Source organism: Sapajus apella, unplaced genomic scaffold, assembly GCF_009761245.1.
Source record: "Sapajus apella isolate SASKATOON/1434 unplaced genomic scaffold, GSC_monkey_1.0 scaffold84, whole genome shotgun sequence".
Classification (NCBI taxonomy): domain Eukaryota; kingdom Metazoa; phylum Chordata; class Mammalia; order Primates; family Cebidae; genus Sapajus; species Sapajus apella.
This window is the reverse complement of record NW_022437024.1, coordinates 4,909,811-4,922,449: the sequence shown is the minus strand read 5'-3', so window position 1 is coordinate 4,922,449 and position 12,639 is coordinate 4,909,811. Positions and strand designations below refer to the sequence as shown.

General features: G+C 39.7%; 1 pseudogene; it reads right to left on the bottom strand.

Annotated features, from left to right (window-relative positions):
• Nucleotides 1-2,853: 2,853 nt before the first annotated feature.
• On the bottom strand, nucleotides 2,854-4,161 carry LOC116533864 (annotated as a pseudogene).
• Between the last annotated feature and the right edge of the window lie 8,478 nt (nucleotides 4,162-12,639).

The following is a 12,639-nucleotide window of genomic DNA, read 5'->3' as shown; positions in this document are numbered from 1 at the left end:
CACTATAACAAAATATTACTGATACCCACTGTTTCAGTTTGTTTTGCACTTGTATAATAAAATAGCACAGACTAGGTAATTTACACACAATAAAAGTTTACTTGGCTCATGATTTTAGAGGCTGGCAAGTCCAAGATCCAGGGACCTTATCTGGTAAGGGCCTTCTTGCTGTGTCATAAAATGGCAGGAATCATCACATAGCAAAAGGAAGAGCAAGAGGAAGCCAAATTTATTTTTGTAACAAATTCACTCCTTTGGTAACAACATTAATCTATTTATAAGGGTAGAGCCCTTATGACCTAATCACCTTTTAAAGGTTCCACCTCTCAACACTATTGCCTTGAGAGTTAAGTTTTCTTAACACATTCAAATCATAACACCTGCCCCCTAAGAGAGTCTTTTGTTAGATCTCATATATGCAATCAGATGATTGTGAAGTTTGCCGGCCTGGGAGCCACTTGCCTTCCTTCCAATGACTTTGCATATCTCTTCTCAGGTTACATATTAATTTTTTTAGCATAACTCCAATTTCATTCATGTCTAGATTCTTAGGGGTTCAGCTCACTGTAGCCACCAAAAACTGTCAGCAGCTGGAATAAGAAAAATGTAGAGCTAAATCAAAGGACGTACTAAGAGAGTGTTGACATTCCTGACTGTCAGAGAATAGGTATACTCACTAATTGAAAGTTAAGTCATCTCTGGAACGATTTGACAGATTTACTTCCTTTCTCTGGAATCTATTTCTCTCAGACTTTGAGTGTCTCAGCCCTGCCCCAACTATTTTTTTATGTAGTCTATAGTCAGCAGGTTGGCCGTGAGCCATCCTAGATCCACAAGCACATATTAGCTCAAGGAAGCCATTTATGATAGATATTCCTCCTTTAAAAAAAAAAAGTGATGCCCTCATTCTGATCTTTTATCACCTAGAAGCTCCGGAGAGGCTCATCGCTTTCTTCATATTCTAGATATATTCTGACCTCAACATTAATGATGTGGACTCATAGAATTTCAGACCAGGAACCACCTTACAAATTGTACAGCTGATCTCCCCAACTTTCAGATGTAGAACAGAGTCTGAAAGACTGAGAAACTTGCCCAATTTTGAGACCTAATTCGTGGCCAAGAGAGAGCTAATATCCAGGTCTCCGGATGCCCAGTTGAACTTCCATTCTACAAAATCTTGCCGGCATTACCTATTCTCTCAGGGCCTTGCCATGTGACTACATAATCAATATATTTGACAAAATCAACATATTTGGGTTGAGGCTGTATGGCCAATAATGACTCGATATTACTTTCCTTGGATAACCTACTGGAAAGACTAATTCAGGAAACATGGTGGATTAAAGTGACAATAGCTTCTGGCAGGATGTACCAACATGTCAGGCTCTCCTGTTCGTGAAGTGCCTGGATCTACAGCTCATGCTAAAGAGGGGGCACAACCCAGACCTTGTAAATCAGAAATGATTGAGTCAGCACTGGCTTGCAACTGAAGTCTGGTTAGGAACTAATGCTAAGGCCTGACATTAGACAAAGAGCAAATCAAATTCTCTTTTCTTGGGGAGTGAGGGGGTTTACAGTAATTTTATTGTAACAGAGAAACCAGGTTACAATAAGTCTACATGATTAGAGCAGATGATGGTTCTTTCCAATGGGTGAAGCCTGAGCCCAGCTGGCACCACACAAAGCCTAGAATATCCTCTTTCCTGGTACCAGCCTGTGCGCCTAACTCATGATGTAGGATGAGTGACTGCACAAACACTTTCAACAAAGGGAGAAGGTCCAACTCGGCAGAGACAACATCCCAACCAGAGAAAATTACACAATCACTGAAGAGGATGCTGAGATAAAGTGCGGTTACCTTCTCTTTGCTACTCTTTGCTGAGAAAGGTGAGGATATGGCATCAGCCGAAAATTATGTTCTTTATTCTTTTTTTTTTGAGATAAAGTTTCGATTTTGTTGCCCGGGCTGGTGTGCGATGATGCAATCTTGACTCACTGCAATCTCCGCCTCCCAGGTTCAAGCGATTCTCCTGCCTCAGCCTTACCAGTAGCTGGGATTACATGCTCCTGCTACTCTGCATGGCTAATTTTTAGTAGAAATGGGGTTTCACCATGTTGGTCAGGCTGTTCTCAAACTTCTGATCTCACGTGATCCGCCCAAAGTGCTGGGATTATAATTGTGAGCCACCGCTCTCGGCATCTTTAATATTAAATAAATCCTGATAGGAAGAGGTTGATGGTTGATCAAGCAGTAGAATGGTCCAAAAATTTACGTTGGTTAAAACTCTTTGTGCGTAAGGAAAAGAACAGCAATGACAAGGGAGAAAATAGCGCCTTCTCTTTTTCTTAACTAAGACAGGAATCTGCATATTTTCCTTACTGTAGTGGCAGCAGAATCATTGGTTTTCATAAACATAAATTTCTGCAATATGGTCTGTTGATAAGGTTTCTCCATGATCAGAGGAAACATGCGAGGCCAACTGTTCATGACAGAACTAGGTCTTCTCTCAAAGCCTCTGATGTGTGCTATACATGATGTGTGTCATACAGTGTGCTAAGCCAACACTGTATGACACTCCAGTTAAAGCTTCCGAAATATTGCAGTGGCATAATTGACAGGTTTCTTGGTGTGATGACTTTCTTGCACATGTAAACTCTTTGAGAAAAGTTGGATTAAAAGGGCAGGGGAGAGTTTGGTTTGGTTTAGAACCACAATGTTCCAGAGGCCAGCCACAGATGCCTTTGCCCTATGTCATGACATGTTCTTTTCTGAGAAACATTCAGTCGCTGAGTGTTACACACTGTGATTGAAAGAAACGATCCACTTACCACTATTCACCCTCTCTTATATCTGTGTGAAGCTCCCAACAGCAGAGGCTGAAGACAGAAATGTTGTCTCTGTTTCCTTGCACCAGGGACATTACTTGGTGACCTGGTGAATGGCATGGGCCAAGCAGCCCACGTTGCTGGAGGCGACGCCGCCACAGAGATGCAGCAGTGTTTTGTCATGTAGATGGAGAACCCTTTGGTCAGCCTCTCCACATGTTCCAGCTTTAGCCCTGGGAGCCAAAACATGCCAATTTGGTCAGTTGTGTGTTGTCAGTTGTGAGTGGAAACCTCCTTCTTGAGGCTGGAAACCAGCTGAGTCCACATGCTAATGATATGGTCAGCCATGGCTTTCACTTCTTGCAACCATTTTTTTTTATTATTTTTTTTTTTTCAAATCTGGAGGTTTGGAACGGTAGAGGCAACCGGGTCCCATTGAGGGGAGGGTTGGAATACGTGGGATGGATCAAGATCTTCAACCGTGGCTCTACCTTCTTGGCTTCATCCTCATCATTGCAGACCACCATGAAGGCTGCCACACCCTCACTGTATAAGCCCAGGTTCTTGGCATACGATTGGCAGAGACAAACGTTAATGCCCTGTTGGATGAAGTGATGCACAGCCCAGGCATCGTGGTTGCCATCGCCACTGGCAAAGCCTTGGTAGGCCATGTGAAAGAATGCAAAGATTTTTTTTTCACCACTGTTGCTATTTCCTTCCGCTGCTTGGGACTAGGGTCCACTCCCATGGGCGCAGGCATGCAGAAGAACACTTTGCTCTGGTATTTTTGAAATGTCCTCCATACTGCCTGTGAAGTCAAAACCTCAAGTCTTGGGGTCATAACACCGATAACCTCGTAGCGGCATGCCAGTGTCCATGAAGATGGGTGTGTGATTTCCCCAGGCTGGTTTGGGCCAAAAGGCATGTCGGCTGAACTGAAAAAATCTTTGCCGAAAACTGACTCTGATCCTTAGGGCCCGAGTTCCAGAAATGGTCTGCACAGTGACAAACCCGCCAATTTTCAAGACTTCGCTTTTCTCACCCACGGCTACTTCTGCAGATGCCTCGCAAAATTCAGCCAGTCCCCCACTGGGCAGGTATTGCTTGTCCAAATATTTTGCAGTAATCTGGGCCTCGCAAGTAAGGCTTTCCATTGTCATCCCGGTGGGCACTAACTCCCAGATTCATCTTTTTGATATTGGTGTCCCTCTTAAAGCCTTCGGTGACTGCCAGGACGGGATCTGGGGGTTCCATCTCCACACGGGTCCGCCAGGAGCTGGCTCGGGCAGAGGCGATCCCGGAGAGGACGCGGCCAGAGCGCAGCAGGGCCATGGTGGATGGTGGGGGGGCAGTGAGCAGCCACGGGACGGAGCAGAGGGAGCATAAAATTCTCTTTTTAAAGGAATTTATAATGGGAAATGTGGAGAGAACCAGAGTGAGCGATGAGAGCTAAAACAGGAAATAACTTATGGAAGAATCCCACAGAGTTAATGAAAAGCTGAAGTTATGAAGAAGCAGAAACTGAGTAAGATGAAGAAATCAAAGGTCTTAGTAGGCAGTGGATTAAGTTACATATATGTTTGGATATATGTATATCTGTATACATACATGTGAAAGAATGATTTATTTAATATTGATAACTAGAGAAGCAAATATGCAGATTTTTAATCTTTGTCCACTAGGAGGAAAAGTAGATTCATTACAAACACTTGTTCTGAAGTCCCTAGAGACGATTGGTGATATATTTGTTGCTGAACTCCATTCCTCTCTGAGTCCTGACTGTCAGGCCATATGGCTGAATGGCTAGCCCTTGATTCTCATGAGAGGATCACAAGCATATTATTTTAATGTGTCATTATACACGTAACTCAGATGAATTTCTACTTAGTTGTTTGAAAACAGCCTAATGAAAAAATAGAGATGATATATCTCAGTGCTATATGCAAATTGCCCTCACTGGCAAGTAATTATTTTATTTGTGTAATAGACCAGCCTTTTGAAAAAGCGCACTGCTTGAACCCAGGAGGCGGAGGTTGCGGTGAGCCGAGTTCGCGCCACTGCACTCCTGCCTGGGTAACAAGAGCGAAACTCCGTCTCAAAAAAAAGAGAAAAGAAAAGAAAAGAAAAGAAAAGAAAAGAAAAGAAAAGAAAAGAAAAGAAAAGAAAAAGCGCACTGATGCTGGGCATGGCTTCTGTTCATCCCAGTCCATATTAAGGGACCTGACTTGAACAGATTTTATGTTTTGTCTGTGATGTCTATATAAAGATTTCTTACCTTCAGGTAGTTATTTTTAGGGATCAAAAGAAACCAGTGTAAAATGAAAAATAATTAAACATGATCAACATTTTGCATATATAATTAAAATTATATTTGAAGTTGTTTTTACATTGTTTTATTGGTAGTAGTGAGTAAAAAATTCAGTGGGAGCCAGTGCCATTAGTACCAAATGAGAACTTTACTATATTTTCTAACTTGGCAACATATCAGAATTGTGATTATCTAAAACTCTTGTAATCCAATCAATGGGTTTAATTTTTAATTAAATGCCTGTTGTTCTCAAGAGATGAGATTATCCTATGAAAACAATGTTTATTGGAATTTTTTTTTTTTTTTACCGCTACCAAGTACAAATCTCTTACAGATCTTCCCCACCATCCATACCCACATCCTCACCCTGCGTGCTCTCAGAGTATATGTCCGTGCATACCTTATGGCAGCAGGGGATAAATGCAGCCAGAGGAAAAAAGAACTAGCAATCTGAAATTAATACTTGCTATTTTAGCTGCATGCTGATAAAGTTGTAGATGATTTTGTCTTTTTAAAAAAATAAACTTTGACCTGAAACTCATGAAAATTCTTGAAATCCAAGTAGCTCTAATTGTTTCTAAATAAAAATAAAGACTGACATAAACACTGAATGGCTCCTGGGCAATGTATCATTGCAGGTTAAATACGTTTTGCCCTGAAGGCTGCAGTTCATAGGGTATAGATAACAAGAGAAATGAAATTGGTGATCTCAGCTAGACCAGAGTGGATATTAGCATATATCACCAACCTGTCTCCAAATGTGACCCTATTTGCACTATCGGTCTCTCTGTCCTCAGGAAATTGTTGCTAGTGAGAGAAAGGGGGAAAGAAAGAAAAGAAGAGAGGGGCTGGTAGTGGTGGGAATGGCATATTAATAAGGCTGAGAAAGAAGAATATTTTCCTGATCTAATATTCTTTGCATTCTCTCCCTTTTTTAAGAACAAGGAAGAAGAAATAGCACCTCCTTTCTTACCCTAAAGGGAGCAAAAAGAGCAATGTCTTCTAGGAATGCTAGGACATTTCCATTTTTCTCTTTGGTGTTTTTAATATTTTGTTACTAGAGAGAAAAAGGTATTGCCAATAGGATTTTTTTTTTCAAGTTTAAGAATCAGCACTCACCAATTATCCCCAAATTTAGCTCCTTGAAAGCAAAAAAAGGAAAAAAATCAGCATAGGTATTGAAGAGGAGGCTAGATGGAGAAAGCTCTAATCCTTGAGGAGCCAAACGAATCTGTTTCTGTACTATTAAGTATAGTAAAAAAAGGCCAAAGTCATGGGCATTAGCCCCACAGGGGCCAGTTAGCTAGACTCAAATTCAAGGCCATGGAATATATATCTAACTTTGCTGCTGGCAGTTAATTATATCAATGACTATCAGGAGGAATAAAAAAGTGTCTTCTCAGTGCCTACTTTAACATTGCCTAAGACTTTCAGCTCGGCTGTTAGCATTGTCAAAAAAAATTTTTTAATGGAAACAATTTTAAAATCGTATCAACTTTGAATGTAAACTTATATCCATGAGCTGCTATACAAACACGACATTTGTAAAGTAAAACTAGGCATATCTTTTGTAGACAGAATTTTAGTGTTTACTTATTCAAAGCTAAGACAAAATAGTCTACTTTTTGCTTCATAGTTTACACAGTTTTTCTTATTGTAGCATTCAGAGCTTATAAATAGCACGTTAAATAATCATGAGATATTTTTTAAAGTCATAAAAATTGATTTTACCTTTCTTTTCTAAATTATTTCATAGCCAAATATAAGTCATTAACTTTCTTAAGTAATCTTTAGAACCAGGAAGAAGTACCCAAGACTTACTTTATCTTCAGCTCTAGTATACTTTTTACTGTTTGTGTGTATTAAGACATAAAATGATTTTAGAGTGTTAGAGAAAAACTATGGTTTCAAGATTAAGCAAAATTATCGTTAACCATTATATGAGAAATTGATACTATTCACAGAGAAATGTTTAACGTAAGTTTTAAAAGTACAAATTCAAAATGGAAAACCAAGCTTTGCATACTGATAAGGTGATGCGTGGCAATACCAACTGTTGAATCAACTGAAATAAAGACAAACATGACTCAGTATTGCAATGTGTTAAGGCTTAGCTTTCTGTTTCATCCCTAACTATTTCTGTACAAATTTTGAAACAGTTTGCTAATTAGCAAATGCTGTCTTCATAATAGACTGTCAAAACTTGTGAGAAAAAGGTATTTCTTTCCTCCTTTCTTTTTTCTTTCTTTCATCTCTTCTTTTTCATCTTCCTTTCTTTGGTTCTCTCTCTTTCCTTTCTTCCCCACCTCCTCCCTTCAACGTCTAAGCAAGGTCTTATCTTCAGTCATGCCTGGAGCCTAAAGCAGAAAATTCTGGAAGATTCAGGGAGCCACTGCCATCTGACAGAACCTTCCCAACTGCACTGAAAGTCAGCAAGAAGAAGCCAGGATTGTCTGAGCTTCCTTTTAAGGTTTGTATGAGAAAAATAATAACTAAAATAGGTACTAAGAACTTACTCTATCCCAACACTGTTTTAACTCTTTTACGTAGAATGCCCCATTTAATGTCATAAAATTTCACCTGGTGTAGTTGAGCAAATCAAGGATCAAGAGAGCTCTATTAGGTTGTTTGAAGTCTAGGCAGATAATAATCAGAGAGCCAGGATGAATTTAATTATACTATCTCCTTGTGACCAGGCTTGGGCACAAAGCTCCAGATCACTCCTACCTAAACGTATCCATGTTGACAAATCTGGAGAGAGCCTGTATACCCTAGAGAAGTGCCTTTCATCCTTGTTCACCTAAAGATTCTTTCAGGCACAAGAGAACAGCATAGTCAACACGTCTACCTGCTCCTGTAAACAGATGTGTGATGGCAGCACACTCAGACATGGATAAACACGCCTCAGAATTGGTATGCAAGGTCCACCATCTGTCTGGTTTGTCCACTCCAAACTTATGAATCTTGTTTAGCGTTGTCAATTGGGGTTCAGCCAATTTACATTCCTATCTCAAACAATACCTAAAGGAGCTCTTCAGTCTTCTGGTTCTCTACTTGTGCAAGACTGAAGCTATCATGTTTACTAAACTCTTCTTTTAGCTGAATGTCTAAGACCTTGCTCTGGTTTCTTTTTAATGTTAAACACGATGAAAATCCAAGATCGATAGTGACATTGTAAGTGTGATAATAGAAGAAGGGATGTGCAAAAGGTAGAAGAAAAGAAGAAATACAGTAATCCATTGAAATTCTATTGCTTGTATATTCATAGCACTTCGTTCCTCCCCATGGAAGTGGGAGGCAGGGTCATAATAATTAACTACATTATATTTCATTATTAACACTGTCTTAAGGCATTGAACAAACTGGCAATATTATGTTTTCTTTATTTTAAACAATTATGCTAAAGGGTTAATCAGCATTTCCTGCGAAAAGAACAATGATGTTTAACCAAATGCTTTTTAAAAAGCAGACAACAAGAAATAACTTCAATAATTCATATTAATTCAAGTCCTATGGTTAATGAGGCAAATGGAGTGCTCTCAGAGGGGATAAAAGCACATAGCAGCAGCATCAAGAATCTTCAAACCACTGCTGGAAAAGGATACTCTAAGTCCAAAATACCCCCTAACCACCTACTATTCATACTTTACACTCGGGATAAACTTAATATGGTACTAATTTTGCAGATGGTAAGCTACAACAGTGCCTATACAATTAGAGCACAAGCAGGCAACTGCTTATACTCTTCTTAGTTTTTATGGTTCTTAGCCATCATGATGCCATCCAAGTTGTCTGAAGTTTTCACTACATTAAGCATACACTCATTTGATCAGGCACAAAAAGAGGGAGACTGTGACCATCTCTGTGCAGTCCAGCAATTAAAACTGTTGTCAGGCTAAAGATACATCAAACTTGAAGATCAGACCATGGACTGAATTACCAAATGGAATGATAAATAGTCTGAATTGTTTAGAAAGATGATTGATTCATCAGAGATAAACCTGGTAAAGTGTAAGTGCGTGTTCATTTTACCAACATTTATTAGGCAACAACTATAAGCTGTCTGTACTGCACCAGGCACCAGAGATAGGATAAAGAGTAAGACATCCCCTGTGAGTTCTAAAATTCTCCTGGGGCTGACAGAGACCATCACTATTCAGTTTGATGTCATGTAATAATGCAAGCTTCTCTAGGAACACAGTACTCTGAGGAAAGTAGCAAGAGTAAAGAAAGGGAATTCAGCTTTATAAAGAGGAGTTCTTTTTGAGCTGAGTTCTAATGAATGAGTGGGAAAGAAGGTAAATTCATTCATTCATTCATTCATTCATTCATTTACCAGCAATGTACTAAGCCTCTACTTAGTATCAAGCTCTTCATAGGGTTTCAGTAGTATAATGATAATCAAGCCATGGTACCTGCCCTCAGGTTGCTTATAGTCTAGTGGGCACTGAAATCCTAAGTACATAAGTAGCCCCCCCTTCCCCATCTCAGAAAAGAATACACACATGCGGGCCCACACACACATATGAAAAAGCATGCTGAATTCAAGGAAAAGTACATAATTTGATGTGGCTGGAGCCGAGGGCACACGAAAGAATGTGTATATCTAATCCTATCACATTTTCTTTCCCGTAGCTCATTCCTTGATATGGTTTGGCTTTGCGTCTCCACCCAAATCTCATGTTGAATTGGAATCCCTAATGTTGGGGGAGCGGCCTAGTGGGAGGTGATTTAATCATGGAGACAGATTTCCTCCTGTTGTTCTCATGATAGTGAGTGAGTTCTCATGAGATTTGGTTGTTTGAAAGCGGAGCACTTCCTCTTTCTCTCTCTTTCTCCTGCTCCCATGTAAAGATGTGCTTGCCTCCCCTTCACCTTCTGCCATGATTGTGAGATTCCTGAGGCCTCCCAGCTATGTTTCCTGTACATCCTGTGAATCAATTAAACCTCTTTTCTTCATAAATTACCAGTCTCCGTTAGTTCTTTATAGCGATATGAGAACAAACTAATACATTCCTCCTCTTCATTCCCTACTGCTTCATTCTGGTGTTGATTATTTTATATCTGAGTCATGCAACCACTGGCCTTTTTTTCTCTTCAGCCTCACTAGCTTCCAAAAATGCCACATAATATTTGCCTTAAATCTCCCATTATTTTAGAATAAGCTCCTCAGCAAGACATTCAAAGCCTTTGATGAACTCGCCCCTACTCATTTAACCCGTTTCTCCTCCCCATCACATACCCACTGCCCTTTCTTATCCCTCATGTTTTTTCTCTACCAAAACACATTGGCCCAATGTTGTCTTCTTTCTCGAACCTCCAAGTTCTGCCCCCTTTGCTTTCTGTATCTAGAATGTCCTTACTTCTTTCCATATCTAGGGAATCCAGCTTCATCTTTGAAGACTCTCCTTTTGGAAGCACCCCTACTCTCCCACCCTATGTAGACTCTCCCTCCTGGGTACTCCCACATATCCATGTGGTTACAGCACGTACAGGAAGGTTTATGCTATGTTATTTGCACTATTCTGTTGTCTGTGTCCTTTATTGGACCCAGAGCCCCTAGAAAATAAGGAATGATTTTTTTTTGGTGGTTGTTTTAGCAACATCACTATCTTGTACCCTGTCTGACGAACAGTAGCTGTTCAAAAGATATTTTTGTAATTCATTCGTTAATTGTTGATCCTAACATTTAAAGTAGTCTAGATAACATGCTAAAATTATATTCTCTATACCAGTGTAGAGTAAAGAAAAGTAGTCTTTTTTCCTTAAAGGGTCAAAGAGCACGTATTTCAAGCTTGCTCTCTGCTAAAACTATTCAACCTTGCCGTGGTACACAAAAGCAGCCATAGGCATACACAAGTGAATTAGCATGGCTCATGACCAAGAAAATTGTATTTACAAAGACAGGTGTCCAGTATGCAGGCTGTAGTGTGATGACCTCAGCTTTATTCCATAGGTCGCAATCTCACATCCCACAGGTTAGAGCTGCTCTATGAATCTGTTTTAATTTTGATTGTAGAGAGACAACTTTCTATGGGTCTTTCAGGTTTCTGCATATCTTGCAAGCAGAAGTACTGATCACCTTTGTTTTTCCATACCATCTTTACAGAGATGTTTGTATAGTGAAGAAACCTGGAAAATACTGCCTCCTTCCAGAGTAGATGGCAGGCAAACTTACTGCCCATTATAAAACATTCAGGTCCCAAAACTCAGGGTAATTCTCCTGTAATACAAACCACTGTGTGTGTAGCTAACTCCAGGTACCCTTTATGTCACTCTGTTGGATTTGGGCTCAGGGGATGAGGGCACATGTTGACAGTGGCTACTGTTATTACCATAGTAGTAGTAAAGTCCTTTATCTTTCATGTCTTCTGCCAACACCCATGAAACTATAACAGGCTAAATTGTTAGCTTGAATTAGGATAAAATGTCAGACCCTTCAGAGTTCTTAACAGTTTTTCCTACTTCACGCTTTAAACAATTTGAGCTAATCATTTAAAATTAAGAGATTTTACTTTAAAAAAAAATAAATGTTACCTTCTCTTGAAAAACTGAAATATTTGGCAACATTGGACATGTATTTTTATATGGCAACAAATGACAAGGACTGAGCGGGAGCTGCCTCTAGGACCCCCTACCCCTGGACTGATTCCTGCCCAATGATTGTTTCACTGATTTACATTCCTTATCTAGCTTCTAAGGGCATTTGAGTTTGTGACCCTGCTTGAAGCAATAAGGTGTCAGCAAATGTATTTAGGTATGGAATTAGGCTAGATCTGTCTGTGCTTTAGAAAGATAGCTTCACAGAGTGGTTGACAATATGAGGGTAAATTACAGTGAGAGAAATCTAGAATAAAATGTTGGAGAATTTTTTAAAAAACATGTTAAGAGAGCCTAACTAACATAACAGGAGGTAGAGTAGATACATAGGAAATGATTCCATAAAATTGTCAGAACTTGGTGCCATATTGGTATAACTTGGGAGAGAGAAGGACACTGAATTACGTTGGGGTTTTTAGTTTGAATGGTCCATTGCATAGTGATGCCAATGGTTGAAAGTGAAATCAGTAGGAACTTGATAAAGTTTTGATGGAGTAAGAGAAATTTACAGGGAGGGCTAAGAACCTGACAAGCTGAGGAGCATAAAAGATATTCAGCTAGAAATGTTAATAGCAGTACTATCTAGCTCTGGAGCAGGTTGTGTATGGATGAATCTCAGGGAGTCCATACAGCTTGAGATGCTGAATATAAAACTTTATATGCTTATTAAATAGGCATTGTTTTTATTTGTGTGGAAGGTGTTGCTGCCTCTCATTAGACTTTCAAAGGGACCTGTGGTAACTCTGCAGAAAAAAGTCTGGAGTCGTAGATGAGGGAGTCATCCACGAAACAGTTGAGACTGCCCTCTGGGATGTGTCCATAGTAAGAATATTAGGAAAGCAGACTAAGAAAAAGTCACAAGAAAAATAAATACAAAATAATTTGTTGAGACAGAAACAGAG